At 42.8% G+C, this 16,603-nt stretch overlaps 1 protein-coding gene across 1 annotated transcript in view; it reads right to left on the bottom strand.

The window, feature by feature from the left end:
- The window catches only part of TDRD7 (tudor domain containing 7), a 477,879-nt gene that overhangs the window by 386,808 nt on the left and 74,468 nt on the right, over positions 1 to 16,603 (bottom strand). The window lies entirely within an intron of this gene.

Genomic DNA, 16,603 nt, shown 5'->3' on the forward strand with positions numbered 1-16,603 from the left:
TTTTACTGTGATTATAAAATGTTCTATTTCATAAGAAAACACAATGTATTTTACCATGTATTTAACGCCTTGAAAAGGGGTTAACTACGTAATGACCTGCAGCAAACAGAATAGAAATAGTGATCACCTACCTGACTGGACACCAGGGAGATTTTCTGTGGAGGGTAAAATAATGAATGCCCCATCTCCCGCTCTCATTTTAAACAGAAGCATAACAGACACCTCATTTTAAAGAGGAAATACTCTTCCATTTTGTATGAGAGGCCACATGCACCTCTAATTTGCAAGTTATCACCTGCCCTAACCAGTTACCAACCAGGGAGTAAAGGCTCTTGTAATTGGTGATAACAATAAACATGGTAATTATTGGCCTTGTGTATTTACTGTAAGAGGGTTAATGGGTCCAAGAGAGTCCATATTACCTAAAGACAACATACACCCCATTTTCAAAACACCCCTCATATTAAAAGGACACTCAAGTCAAAATTAAACATTCATGATTCAGATAGAGCACGCAATTTTAAATAACTTTCCAATTTACTTCCATTAACAAAATGTGCACAGTCGTGTTATATTTACACTGCTGAGAATATACGTATATGCATTTGTGATTGGCTGATGGCTGTCACATGATACAGGAAGAGTAGAACTAGACCTAACTTTGAAATGTGACAGGAAAAAATCTACTACTCATTTGAGTGCTTTTGCATTCTTTCATCATGCCTTTGTTGATTATGCAAATCTACTGTATTTACTGGTTCTTTAAAGGGACATCAAACCCCCAAAAAAACAATCTTTCATGATTTAGATAGAGCATGCAGTTTTAAACAACTTTCTAATTTACTTATCACATTTTCTTTGTTCTCTTGGTATCTTTTGTTGAAAAACAGGGACTTAAAGGGACACTGAACCCAATTTTTTTCTTTCGTGATTCAGACAGAGCATGCAATTTTCAGCAACTTTCTAAATTACTCCTATTATCAAATTTTCTTCATTCGCTTGGTATCCTTATTTGAAAAGCAAGAATGTAAGTTTAGATGATGGCCCATTGTTGAACAACCTCTCTCTTGCTGATTGGTGGGTAAATTCACCCACCAATAAAAAAGTGCTGTCCAGTGTCTTTTACCAAAAATTGGCTAGCTCCTTAGGTTTTTTTAAATAAAGATAGCAAGAGAACGAGGAAAAATTGATAGTAGTCGTAAAATTAGAAAGTTTCTTAAAATTGCATGCTTTATCTGAATCACAAAAGAAAAATTTTGGGTTCAGTGTCCCTTTAAGCTCAGGAGACTGCACGTGTCTGGAGCACTATATGGCAGCAGTTTTGCAAGAATGTTATCCATTTGCAAGAGCACTAGATGGCAGCACCATTTGCTGACACGTAGTGTTCCAGATAACTACCTAGGTAACAAAGAATACCATGAGAACACAGCAAATTGATAATAGAAGTAAACTAGAAAAACAAAATGTATGCTTACCTGATAAATTTCTCTCTCTTGTGGTGTATCCAGTCCACGGGTTCATCCATTACTTGTGGGATATTCTCCTTCCCAACAGGAATTTGCAAGAGGACACCCACAGCAGAGCTGTCTATATAGCTCCTCCCCTAAGCCCCACCTCCAGTCATTCAACCGAAGACAAGTAGGAAAAACATAATTTATGTAAGAACTTACCTGATAAATTCATTTCTTTCATATTAGCAAGAGTCCATGAGCTAGTGACGTATGGGATATACATTCCTACCAGGAGGGGCAAAGTTTCCCAAACCTCAAAATGCCTATAAATACACCCCTCACCACACCCACAAATCAGTTTAACGCATAGCCAAGAAGTGGGGTGATAAAAAAGTGTGAAAGCATAAAAAATAAGGAATTGGAATAATTGTGCTTTATACAAAAAAAATCATAACCACCACAAAAAAGGGTGGGCCTCATGGACTCTTGCTAATATGAAAGAAATGAATTTATCAGGTAAGTTCTTACATAAATTATGTTTTCTTTCATGTAATTAGCAAGAGTCCATGAGCTAGTGACGTATGGGATAATGACTACCCAAGATGTGGATCTTCCACGCAAGAGTCACTAGAGAGGGAGGGATAAAATAAAGACAGCCAATTCCGCTGAAAAACAATCCACACCCAAAAATAAAGTTTAAATCTTATACTGAAAAAAACTGTTCCAGTTTGATTCTTCTGCTTATAATTTCAGCTGCCTCAAGTACTTTTCTACCAAAAACAGCTTCAGAAGAAAACACATCAAAATGGTAGAATTTAGTAAAAGTATGCAAAGAAGACCAAGTTGCTGCTTTGCAAATCTGATCAACCGAAGCTTCATTCCTAAACGCCCAGGAAGTTTCAACCAAGATGCCAAAGAAATGGCAGAGGCCTTCTGACCTTTCCTAGAACCGGAAAAGATAACAAATAGACTAGAAGTCTTTCGGAAATTCTTAGTAGCTTCAACATAATATTTCAAAGCTCTAACCACATCCAAAGAATGCAATGATCTCTCCTTAGAATTCTTAGGATTAGGACACAATGAAGGAACCACAATTTCTCTACTAATGTTGTTAGAATTCACAACCTTAGGTAAAAATTGAAAAGAAGTTCGCAACACCGCCTTATCCCGATGAAAAATCAGAAAAGGAGACTCACAAGAAAGAGCAGATAATTCAGAAACTCTTCTAGCAGAAGAGATGGCCAAAAGAAACAAAACTTTCCAAGAAAGTATTTTAATGTCCAAAGAATGCATAGGTTCAAACGGAAGAGCTTGAAGAGCCCCCAGAACCAAATTCAAACTCCAAGGAGGAGAAATTGACTTAATGACAGGCTTTATACGAACCAAAGCTTGCACAAAACAATGAATATCAGGAAGATTAGCAATCTTTCTGTGAAAAAGAATAGAAAGAGCAGAGATTTGTCCTTTCAAGGAACTTGCAGACAAACCTTTATCCAAACCATCCTGAAGAAACTGTAGAATTCTCGGAATTCTAAAAGAATGCCAGGAAAATTGATGAGAAAGACACCAAGAAATGTAAGTCTTCCAAACTCGATAATATATCTTTCTAGATACAGATTTACAAGCCTGTAACATAGTACTAATCACAGAGTCAGAGAAACCTCTTTGACTAAGAATCAAGCGTTCAATCTCCATACCTTTAAATTTAAGGATTTGAGATCCTGATGGAAAAAAGGACCTTGTGACAGAAGGTCTGATCTTAATGGAAGAGTCCATGGTTTGCAAGAGGCCATTCGGACAAGATCCGCATACCAAAACCTGTAAGGCCATGCTGGAGCCACCAGCAGAACAAACTAGCATTCCTTCAGAATCTTGGAGATTACTCTTGGAAGAAGAACTAGAGGCGGAAAGATATAGGCAGGATGATACTTCCAAGGAAGTGACAATGCATCCACTGCTTCCGCCTGAGGATCCCTGGATCTGGACAGATACCTGGGAAGTTTCTTGTTTAGATGAGAAGCCATCAGATCTATTTCTGGAAGTCCCCACATTTGAACAATCTGAAGAAATACCTCTGGGTGAAGAGACCATTCGCCCGGATGTAACGTTTGGCGACTGAGATAATCCGCTTCCCAATTGTCTATACCTGGGATATGAACCGCAGAAATTAGACAGGAGCTGGATTCCGCCCATACCAGTATTCGAGATACTTCTTTCATAGCCAGAGGACTGTGAGTCCCTCCTTGATGATTGATGTATGCCACAGTTGTGACATTGTCTGTCTGAAAACAAATGAACAATTCTCTCTTTAGAAGAGGCCATGACTGAAGAGCTCTGAAAATTGCACGGAGTTCCAAAATATTGATTGGTAATCTCACCTCCTGAGATTCCCAAACCCCTTGTGCTGTCAGAGACCCCCACACAGCTCCCCAACCTGTCAGACTTGCATCTGTTGAAATTACAGTCCAGGTCAGAAGAACAAAAGAAGCCCCCTGAACTAAACGATGGTGATCTGTCCACCACGTCAGAGAGTGTCGTACAATAGGTTTTAAAGATATTGAGATATCTTTGTGTAATCCCTGCACCACTGGTTCAGCATACAGAGCTGAAGAGGTCGCATGTGAAAACGAGCAAAGGGGATCGCGTCCGATGCAGCAGTCATAAGACCTAGAATTTCCATGCATAAGGCTACCGAAGGGAATGATTGTGACTGAAGGTTTCGACAAGCTGATATCAATTTCAGACGTCTCTTGTCTGTCAAAGACAGAGTCATGGACACTGAATCTATCTGGAAACCTAAAAAGGTTACCTTTGTCTGAGGAATCAATGAACTTTTTGGTAAATTGATCCTCCAACCATGATCTTGAAGAAACAACCCAAGTCGATTCGTATGAGATTCTGCTAAATGTGAAGACTGAGCAAGTACCAAGATATCGTCCAAATAAGGAAATACCACAATACCCTGTTCTCTGATTACAGACAGAAGGGCACCGAGAACCTTTGTAAAAATTCTTGGAGCTGTTGCTAGGCCAAACGGTAGAGCCACAAACTGGTAATGCTTGTCTAGGAAAGAGAATCTCAGAAACTGATAGTGATCTGGATGAATCGGAATATACAGATATGCATCCTGTAAATCTATTGTGGACATATAATGCCCTTGATGAACAAAAGGCAGGATAGTCCTTACAGTTACCATTTTGAATGATGGTATCCTTACATAACGATTCAATATTTTTAGATCCAGAACTGGTCTGAAGGAATTCTCCATCTTTGGTACAATGAAGAGATTTGAATAAAACCCCAGCCCCTGTTCCAGAACTGGAACTGGCATAATTACTCCAGCCAACTCTAGATCTGAAACACATTTCAGAAATGCTCGAGCCTTCGCTTGGTTTACTGGGACACGGGAAAGAAAAAATCTCTTTGCAGGAGGCCTTATCTTGAAGCCAATTCTGTACCCTTCTGAAACAATGTTCTGAATCCAAAGATTGTGAATGGAATTGATCCAAATTTCTTTGAAAATACGTAATCTGCCCCCTACCAGCTGAGCTGGAATGAGGGCCGCACCTTCATGTGGACTTAGGAGCTGGCTTTGGTTTTCTAAAAGGCTTGGATTTATTCCAGACTGGAGATGGTTTCCAAACTGATACCGCTCCTGTGGATGAAGGATCAGGCTTTTGTTCCTTATTGTGACGAAAGGAACGAAAACGATTATTAGACCTAAATTTACCTTTAGATTTTTTATCCTGTGGTAATAAAGTTCCTTTCCCTCCAGTAACAGTTGAGATAATAGAATCCAACTGAGAACCAAATAATTTATTACCCTGGAAAGAAAGGGAAAGCAAAGTAGACTTAGAAGACATATCAGCATTCCAAGTTTTAAGCCATAAAGCTCTTCTAGCTAAAATAGCTAGAGACATATACCTGACATCAACTCTAATGATATCAAAGATGGCATCACAAATAAAATTATTAGCATGTTGAAGAAGATTAATAATGATATGAGAATTATGATCTGTTACTTGTTGCGCTAAAGCTTCTAACCAAAAAGTTGAAGCTGCAGCAACATCCGCTAAAGATATAGCAGGTCTAAGAAGATTACCTGAACACAAGTAAGCTTTTCTTAGAAAGGATTAAATTTTCCTATCTAAAGGATCTTTAAAGGAAGTACTATCTTCCATTCCCTGGAAATTACTTCAGAAATAGCATCAGGGACAGGAAAAACTTCTGGAATAACTACAGGAGATTTAAAAACCTTATTTAAACGTTTAGATTTAGTATCAAGAGGACCATCAGATAAAGGGGAATCACACTGCAAGGCAGATAACTCAGAAACTCTTCGAGCCGAAGAGATAGCTACTAAAAACAGAACTTTCCAAGATAAAAACTTGATATCTATGGAATGCAAGGGTTCAAACGGAACCCCTTGAAGAACCTTAAGAACTAAATTTAAACTCCATGGCGGAGCAACAGGTTTAAACACAGGCCTGATTCTAAACAAAGCCTGACAAAACGCCTGAATGTCTGGAACATCAGCCAGGCGCTTGTGCAAAAGAATAGACAGAGCAGACATCTGTCCCTTTAAGGAACTAGCCGATAATCCCTTTTCCAATCCTTCTTGGAGAAAAGATAGTATCCTAGGAATCCTGACCTTACTCCATGAGTAACCCTTGGATTCACACCAATGAAGATATTTACACCATATCTTATGATAGATTTTCCTGGTGACAGGCTTTCGAGCCTGAATCAAGGTATCAATGACCGACTCGGAGAAACCACGTTTTGATAAAATCAAGCGTTCAATCTCCAAGCAGTCAGACGCAGAGAAATTAGATTTGGATGTTTGAATGGACCTTGGAGTAGAAGGTCCTGCCTCAGCGGTAGAGTCCATGGTGGAAAGGATGACATGTCCACCAGATCCGCATACCAAGTCCTGCGTGGCCACGCAGGCGCTATCAAAATCACTGAAGCTCTCTCCTGCTTGATCTTGGCAATCAGACGAGGGAGGAGAGGAAACGGTGGAAACACATAAGCCAGGCTGAAGGACCAGGGCACTGCTAGAGCATCTATCAGCGCTGCCTGGGGATCCCTTGACCTGGACCCGTAACAAGGAAGCTTGGCGTTCTGACGATATGCCATCAGATCCAGTTCTGGTTTGCCCCATAGTTGAATCAGCTGGGCAAATACCTCCGGATGGAGCTCCCACTCCCCCGGATGAAAAGTCTGTCGACTTAGAAAATCCGCCTCCCAGTTCTCTACTCCTGGGATATGGATAACTGAGAGAAGGCAAGAGTGAACCTCTGCCCATAGAATTATCTTTGAAACCTCCATCATGGCCAGGGGACTCCTTGTTCCCCCTTGATGGTTGATATAGGCTACAGTCGTGATATTGTCCGACTGAAATCTGATGAACTTGGCCGCAGCTAGTTGAGGCCAAGCCTGAAGAGCATTGAATATCGCTCTTAGTTCTAGAATGTTTATTGGAAGGAGGGCTTCCTCCTGAGTCCACAAACCCTGAGCCTTCAGGGAGTTCCAGACTGCGCCCCAGCCCAGAAGGCTGGCATCTGTCGTCACTATAGTCCACTCTGGCCTGCGGAAACTCATTCCCCTGGACAGATGGACCCGAGATAACCACCAGAGAAGAGAATCCCTGGTCTCTTGATCCAGATCTAACAGAGGAGACAAATCTGTGTAGTCCCCATTCCACTGGTTGAGCATGCAAAGTTGCAGTGGTCTGAGATGTAGACGGGCAAACGGAACTATGTCCATTGCCGCTACCATTAGGCCGATCATTTCCATACACTGAGCCACTGATGGCCGAGAAGTGGAATGAAGAGCACGACAAGAGGTTAGAAGCTTTGATATCCTGACTTCTGTCAGAAAAATTTTTCATTTCTACTGAATCTATCAGAGTTCCTAGGAAGGAAACTCTTGTGAGAGGAGAGAGAGAACTCTTTTCTATGTTCACTTTCCACCAGTGAGACCTCAGAAAGGCCAGAACAATGTCCGTATGGGACTTGGCGATTTTAAAAGTCGACGCCTGAATCAGAATGTCATCTAGGTAAGGGGCTACTGCTATGCCCCACGGCCTTAGAACCGCCAGAAGGGACCCTAGAACCTTCGTAAAGATTCTTGGTGCCATGGCTAACCCGAAGGGAAGAGCCAAAAACTGGTAATGTCTGTCTAGGAAGGCGAACCTGAAGAACTGATGATGATCTCTGAATCGGAATGTGGAGATAAGCATCCTTTAAGTCCACGGTAGTCATATATTGACCCTCCTGGATCATAGGGAGGATGGTTCGGATTGTCTCCATCTTGAAGGATGGGAGCCTGAGAAATTTGTTTAGGATCTTGAGATCCAAGATAGGTCTGAAAGTTCCCTCTTTTTTGGGAACTATAAACAGGTTTAAATAGAAACCCAGCCCCTGTTCCTCTCTTGGAACTGGGTGGATCACTCCCATAACCAGTAGGTCTTGAACGCAACGTAAGAATGACTCTCTTTTTATCTGGTTTACAGATAGTTGTGAGAGATGAAATCTCCCCTTTGGAGATGAACCTTTGAATTCCAGAAGATATCCCTGGGAAACAATCTCTAGCGCCCAGGGATCCTGGACGTCTCTTGCCCAAGCCTGGGCGAAGAGAGAAAGTCTGCCCCCCTACTAGATCCAGTCCCAGATCGGGGGCTACTCCTTCATGCTGTCTTAGAGGCAGCCGCAGGTTTCTTGCCTGCTTCGGTCTCCAGACTGGTTTGGACTGGGCAAAATTTCCCTCTTGTTTTGCATTAGAGGAAGTAGAAGCTACGCCACTCTTGAAGTTTCGAAAGGAATGAAAATTATTCTGTTTGGTCCTTAACTTATTGGACCTATCCTGAGGAAGGGCGTGCCCTTTTCCTCCAGTAATATCAGAAATGATCTCCTTCAGATCAGGCCCGAATAGGGTCTGTCCCTTGAAGGGGATGTTAAGAAGCTAAGACTTTGAAGTAACGTTTGCTGACCAGGACTTAAGCCATAGCACCCTACGCGCCAAAATGGCAAAACCTGAATTCTTAGCCGTTAGTTTGGTTAACTGAAAAACGGCGTCAGAAATAAAGGAATTAGCTAACTTAAGAGCTTTAATCCTGTCTAGAATATCGTCTAACGAGGTCTCTACCTGCAGAGCCTCCTCAAGAGACTCGAACCAAAAAGCCGCTGCAGCAGTAACTGGGGCTATGAATGCAAGAGGCTGGAGAATAAAACCTTGATGTATAAAAAACAGAATTTAGGTTTACCTGATAAATTTTTCTCCTACGGTGTGTCCGGTCCACGGCTTCATCCTTACTTGTGGGATATTCTCATTCCCTACAGGAAATGGCAAAGAGAGCACACAGCAAAGATGTCCATATAGCCCCCCCTCTGGCTCCGCCCCCCAGTCATTCGACCGACGGTTAGGAGAAAAAGGAGAAACCATAGGGTGCCGTGGTGACTGTAGTGTATAGAAAAATAAAAATTTTAAACCTGACTAAAAGCCAGGGCGGGCCGTGGACCGGACACACCGTAGGAGAAAGAAATTTATCAGGTAAACATAAATTCTGTTTTCTCCTACATTGGTGTGTCCGGTCCACGGCTTCATCCTTACTTGTGGGAACCAATACCAAAGCTTTAGGACACGGATGAAGGGAGGGAACAAGTCAGGTAACCTAAACGGAAGGCACCACAGCTTGCAAAACCTCTCTCCCAAAAATAGCCTCCGAAGAAGCATAAATATCGAATTTGTAAAATTTGGCGAAAGTATGCAGAGAAGACCAAGTCGCTGCCTTACAGATCTGTTCAACAGAAGCCTCATTCTTGAAGGCTCATGTGGAAGCCACAGCTCTAGTAGAGTGAGCTGTAATTCGTTCAGGAGGCTGCCGGCCGGCAGTCTCATAAGCTAATCGGATGATGCTTTTTAACCAAAAGGAAAGAGAGGTAGCAGTAGCTTTCTGACCTCTCCTCTTACCAGAATAGACGACAAACAAAGAAGATGTCTGTCTGAAATCCTTTGTTGCTTCTAAATAGAATTTTAAAGCACGGACTACATCTAGGTTATGTAACAAACGTTCCTTCTTCGAAACTGCATTCGGACACAGAGAAGGAACAACTATTTCCTGGTTAATATTCCTGTTGGAAACCACCTTTGGAAGAAAACCAGGCTTGGTACGTAAAACTACCTTATCTGTATGGAATACCAGATAGGGTAAAGTACACTGCAAAGCAGACAATTCAGAAACTCTTCTAGCAGAAGAAATAGCAACCAAAAACAGAACTTTCCAAGATAGTAACTTAATATCTATGAAATGCAAAGGTTGAAACGGAACCCCTTGAAGAACTGAAAGAACTAAGTTTAGACTTCATGGAGGAGTGATAGGTCTGTAGACAGGCTTGATTCTAACTAACGCCTGTACAAACGCTTGTACATCTGGCACGGCTGCCAGACGCTTGTGCAACAAGACAGAGCAGATATCTGTCCTTTTAGAGAACTAGCTGACAAACCTTTATCCAAACCCTCTTGGAGAAAGGAAAGTATCCTAGGAATCCTAATTTTACTCCATGAGTAACCCTTGGATTCGCACCAACAGACATATTTTTGCCATATCTTATGGTAAATTTTCCTAGTCACAGGTTTTCTGGCCTGAACCAGAGTATCTATAACAGATTCCGAAAACCCACGCTTAGATAGAATCAAGCGTTCAATTTCCAAGCAGTCAGTTGCAGAGAAACTAGATTTGGATGTTCGAATGGACCTTGTACTAGAAGGTCCTGCCTCAAAGGTAGCTTCCATGGTGGAGCCGATGACATATTCACCAGGTCTGCATACCAAGTCCTGCGTGGCCATGCAGGAGCTATTAGAATCACCGAAGCCTTCTCCTGTTTGATCCTGGCTACTAGCCTGGGAAGGAGAGGGAACGGTGGAAACACATAAGCTAGATTGAACAACCAAGGCGCCACAAATGCATCCACTAGTGTCCCCTTGGGATCCCTGGATCTGGACCCGTAGTGCGGAACCTTGGAGTTCTGACGAGACGCCATCAGATCCATATCTGGAATGCCCCATAGTTGAATTAACTGGGCAAAGACCTCCGGGTGAAGTTCCCACTCCCCCGGATGGAAAGTCTGACGACTCGGGTAATCTGCCTCCCAGTTCCACTCCTGGGATGTGAATTGCAGATAGATGGCAGGAGTGATCCTCCGCCCATTTGATGATCTTGGATACCTCTCTCATCGCCAGGGAACTCTTTGTTCCTCCCTGATGATTGATGTACGCTACAGTCGTCATGTTGTCCGACTGAAATCTTATGAATCTGGCCTTCGCTAGTTGAGGCCAAGCCAGGAGCGCATTGAATATCGCTCTCAATTCCAAAATGTTTATCGGGAGGAGAGACTCTTCCCGAGACCATAGACCCTGAGCTTTCAGGGAGTCCCAGACCGCGCCCCAGCCTGAGAGACTGGCGTCGGTCGTGACAATGATCCACTCTGGTCTGCGGAAACTCATTCCCTGAGACAGGTGATCCTGAGCCAACCACCATAGGAGAGAGGCTCTGGTTTTCTGGTCCATTTGAATCTGGGGAGACAAGTCTGCATAATCCCCATTCCACTGTTTGAGCATGCACAGTTGCAATGGTCTTAAATGAATTCGAGCAAAAGGAACCACGTCTATTGCCGCAACCATTAGTCCTATTACCTCCATGCACTGAGCTATGGAGGGCTGAGGAATAGATTGAAGAACTCGACAAGCGTTTAGAAGCTTTAACTTCCTGACCTCTGTCAGAAAGATCTTCATTTCTACAGAGTCTATTATTGTTCCCAGAAAGGGAACCCTTGTGGACGGGGACAGGGAACTCTTTTCTATGTTCACCTTCCACCCGTGAGATCTGAGAAATGATAAAACAATGTCTGTATGAGCCCTTGCTTTGGGAAGGGACGACGCTTGTATTAGAATGTCGTCTAGGTAAGGTGCTACTGCAATGCCCCTTGGCCTTAGCACCGCTAGAAGGGACCCTAGCACCTTTGTGAAAATTCTGGGAGCAGTGGCTAAACCGAACGGAAGAGCCACGAACTGGTAATGTTTGTCCAGGAAGGCGAACCTCAGGAACTGATGATGATCTTTGTGGATAGGAATATGCAGGTACGCATCCTTTAGGTCCACGGTAGTCATGTATTGACCCTCCTGGATCGTTGGTAAAATCGTCCGAATGGTTTCCATTTTGAATGATGGAACTCTGAGGAATTTGTTTAGAATTTTTAAGTCCAGAATTGGCCTGAAAGTTCCTTCTTTTTTGGGAACTATAAACAGGTTTGAGTAAAAACCCAGACCTTGTTCTACTGTTGGAACTGGGTGTATCACTCCCATCTTTAATAGGTCTTCTACGCAACGTAAGAATGCCTGTCTCTTTATCTGGTCTAAAGATAAGCGAGACATGTGGAACCTTCCCCTTGGAGGAAGTTCCTTGAACTCTAGAGGATACCACTGAGAAACAATTTCTAGTGCCCAGGGGTCCGGAACATCTCTTGCCCAAGCCTGAGCAAAGAGAGAAAGTCTGCCCCCTACTAGATCCGGTCCCGGATCGGGGGCTACCCCTTCATGCTGTCTTTGTAGCAGCAGCAGGCTTTTTGGCCTGTTTTCCCTTGTTCCAGCCTTGCAATGGTTTCCATGCTGGTTTAGGCTGGGTAGTGTTACCCTCTTGTCTAGAGTCTGCAGAGTTAGAAGCCGGTCCGTTCCTGAAATTGCGTAAGGAACGAAAATTAGACTTATTTTTTGCTTTGAAAGGCCTATCTTGTGGGAGGGCATGGCCCTTTCCCCCAGTGATGTCTGAAATAATCTCCTTCAATTCTGGCCCGAAAAGGGTCTTACCTTTGAAATGAATATTAAGCAATTTTGTTTTGGACGACACATCCGCCGACCAAGATTTAAGCCAAAGCGCCCTGCGCGCCACTATTGCAAAACCTGAATTTTTCCCCGCTAATTTAGCCAATTGAAAAGCGGCATCCAAAATAAAGGAATTAGCCAACTTTAGTGCGTGAATTCTGTCCATGACCTCCTCATATGGAGTCTCCTTTTGGAGCGAATTTTCTAGTTCATCGAACCAAAAAGACGCCGCTGTGGTGACAGGAATAATGCACGAAATTGGTTGAAGAAGGAAACCTTGCTGAACAAAAATTTTCTTAAGCAATCCTTCCAATTTTTTATCCATAGGATCTTTGAAAGCGCAAATAGCCGCTATAGGAATAGTTGTGCGCTTAGCTAACGTTGAAACTGCCCCCTCTACCTTAGGGACCGTCTGCCATGCATCCCTTCTGGGGTCGACAATGGGGAACATTTTCTTAAATATAGGAGGGGGAACAAAAGGTACACCTGGCTTCTCCCACTCCTTAGTCACTATGTCCGCCACCCTCTTGGGTATCGGAAACGCATCAGAGTGCACTGGGACCTCTAAGAATTTGTCCATTTTGCATAACTTCTCTGGAATCACCAAAGTATCACAATCATCAAGTGTAGCTAGCACCTCCTTAAGCAGAGCGCGGAGATGTTCTAGCTTAAATTTAAATGCCATGATATCAGGTTCTGCCTGCTGAGAAATTTTTCCTGAGTCAGAAATTTCTCCCTCGGACAGACCCTCCCTCACTGCCAACTCAGATTGATGTGAGGGCATAACAGATAAATTATCCTCTGCGCCTTCTTGCTCATCCTCTGTATGTAAAACTGAGCAATCACGCTTTCTAGGAAATGCTGGCAGTTTGGATAAAAGAGCTGCTAGAGAATTATCCATTACTGCTGTTAATTGCTGCATAGTAACAAGCATTGGCGCGCTAGATGTACTAGGTATCGCCTGCGCGGGCAAAGCTGGTGTTGACACAGAAGGAGAGGATGATGAACTATCCCCACTACCTTCATTTAAAGAATCATCTTGGGCAACATTATTAAATGTGACAGTACTGTCCTTACACTGTTTGGACGCCATGGCACAATTCGCACATACATTTAATGGGGGAACCACCTTGGCCTCCATACACACAGAACATAGGCTATCTGAAGGTACAGACATGTTAAACAGACTTAGGCAGGCTTTGAATGCAATAAAAACAATTTTAAACAAAACCGTTACTGTCTCTTTAAATAATAAAAAGGGCACACTTTATTTCTGAATGATCGAAAAACTATCAAAGAAATATCCGATCTTTATGAAATTTATACCCCAGTGTCTTAATGCCTTAGAAATATTGCACACCTAATTTCAAGTCCCTTAACCCCTAAATGGCCAAACCGGAGCAAATAATCACCATTGACCGGTTTAAACACACTACAGTCCCTGCCACAGACTTTGCTGCGGATTTTACCTTCCTTAGGGGTTATTCACAAACGTAATAAGCCTCTCTGAGTCCTTATCTAAGCCACTGGACCTTCTCACGTGAAGCTGCATGCACTGCCTAGAGAAAGTAACTGCGCAACTGAGGCGCGAAAATGAGGCCTCCTCCCTCTGCATTCCAGAGTGAAGGGGCCTTTCTGACAAGATTAGGTGTCTAAACTACTGCAAGGCGCAAATAAACATCCCCAAAAGTGTTTCAAAGTTTGCAAAACACTCCAAATGTCATAAAAACATGATAAAAATAAATCGATTTAGCCCACAATAGTGTCAACCAGCATAGAGCCCAAGTTATAAGCCTTAATTCTGTAACCGAGTCTAAGAAAATGGCTTACCTATCCCATAAGGGAAAAACTGACAGTCTTCTAGCATTACTAGGTCTTGTTAGAAAAGTGACTGATCATACCTGAAGCAGATAAGCCTGCAAACTGTTCCCCCCAACTGAAGTTCTCTGGTTTCAACAGTCCTGCGTGGGAACAGCAATGGATTTTAGTTACTGGTGCTAAAATCATACTCCTCTTTCAACAGAAATCTTCATCACTTTCTGTTGTAGAGTAAATAGTACAAACCGGCACTATTTTAAAATAACAAACTCTTGATAGAAGAAATAAAACTACAACTAAACACCACATACTCTTTACCATCCCCGTGGAGATGCTACTTGTTCAGAGCGGCAAAAAGAATGACTGGGGGGCGGAGCCAGAGGGGGGGCTATATGGACAGCTTTGCTGTGTGCTCTCTTTGCCATTTCCTGTAGGGAAGGAGAATATCCCACAAGTAAGGATGAAGCCGTGGACCGGACACACCAATGTAGGAGAAAATTTCTTAAGGAGACCCTCCAATTTTTTATCCATAGGATCTAGGAAAGCACAACTGTCCTCGACGGGGATAGTTGTACGCTTAGCTAGGGTAGAGACTGCTCCCTCCACCTTAGGGATCGCCTGCCACGAGTCCCGTATGGCGGCATCTATGGGAAACATCTTTTTGAAAGTAGGAGGGGGAGAGAACGGCACACCTGGTCTATCCCATTCCTTAGTAATAATTTCCGAAAACCTCTTAGGGACTGGAAAAACATCAGTGTAAACAGGCACTGCAAAGTATTTGTCCATTTTACACAATTTCTCTGGAACCACAATGGGGTCACAGTCATCCAGAGTCGCTAAAACCTCCCTAAGCAATAAGCGGAGGTGTTCAAGCTTAAATTTAAATGCTGTCATTTCAGAATCAGACTGAAGTAACCCCTTCCCCGAGTCTGAAATGTCACCCACAGATAGAAGCTCACCTGCCTCGGCTTCTGAGTACTGTGAGGGTATATCGGACACAGGCATTAAAGCGTCAGAAATCTCTGTATTAGTTCTAGCCCCAGAGCTGTCTCGCTTTCCTTGTAACCCTGGCAGTTTGGACAATACCTCTGTGAGGGTAGTATTCATAACTGCCGCCATGTCCTGTAAGGTAAAAGAATTAGACGCGCTAGATGTACTTGGCGTCACTTGAGCGCGAGTTATAGGTTCTGACACATGGGGAGAGCTAGATGGCATAAGCTCCCTTTTTTCAGTCAGAGAATCCCCTGGAGATAAATCTTTAAGCGCCATAATATGGTCTTTATAGTTTATAGAAATTTCAGTACATTTGGTACACATTCTAAGAGGGGGTTCCACCATGGCTTCTAAACATATTGAACAAGGAGTTTCCTCTATGTCAGACATGTTTAACAGACTATTAATGAGACAAGCAAGCTTGGAAAACACTTTAATAAAGGTGAAACAGCAATTAAACAAAAACGTTACTGTGCCTTTAAGAGAAAAAAAATAACACTTAAACTGCAAAACAGTGAAAAAATATAGTAAAGTCTTTGAAATTTTTACAGTGTGTGTAAGGGACTAAAGCAACATTGCACCCACTTGCAAATGGATGATTAACCCCTCAGGCCCCAAACCGGATTTAAAAAAACGTTAAAAGACAGTTGAGCACCCTGCCACAGCTCTGCTGAGGCTCCTACCTGCCCTCAAATACGATTTTGTGCAGAAATAAACCCCTTGTAATGGTCCACAGGTGTCAGAGGACTCCTCTAGGGAAGCTGGATGTCTCAGTCTGAATTAAAACTGTGCATTTAGAGCGCTAAAATAGGCCCCTCCCACCATGTACTGGATGCCAGAGGGGCCTTAAGAAAGTACTCCTAGGAGTATCTGATTAGCCATGTGGAAACTAGGCCCCAAATAAAGAGTTATCTCCCTCAGAGAAAAACGTCCTATTTATGAAGTCATGTAAACGTTTTGTCACTAAGTAATAAGTATTAACATGAGTATTACCCTGTTTTGTAAGCATGACCCCAGTCGCTGTTAAATCACTGCATCAGGCTTACCTCAAATACACAAGGCTCTGTCAGCATTTTCTAGAACTTATTTCATCTCTCTAGAAATAAAAAATACTGAACATACCTCAAAGCAGGTAATCTACAGACCGTTCCCCCAACTGAAGTTGTCCCATACTCTTCAGTTATGTGTGAGAACAGCAGTGGACCTTAGTTAAAAACCGCTAAGATCATCAAACCTCCAGGCAGAACTCTTCTTCTAATTTGTGCCTGAGAGTAAAACAGTACAACGCCGGTACCGTTTAAAAATAACAAACTTTTTATTGAAGGTAAAACTACACTAAGTCACCACATATCTCTTGATACTTCCTTTCTTGTCGAGAGTTGCAAGAGAATGACTGGAGGTAGGGCTTAGGGGGAGGAGCTATATAGACAGCTCTGCTGTGGGTGTCCTCTTGCAACTTC

Source organism: Bombina bombina, chromosome 2, assembly GCF_027579735.1.
Source record: "Bombina bombina isolate aBomBom1 chromosome 2, aBomBom1.pri, whole genome shotgun sequence".
Classification (NCBI taxonomy): domain Eukaryota; kingdom Metazoa; phylum Chordata; class Amphibia; order Anura; family Bombinatoridae; genus Bombina; species Bombina bombina.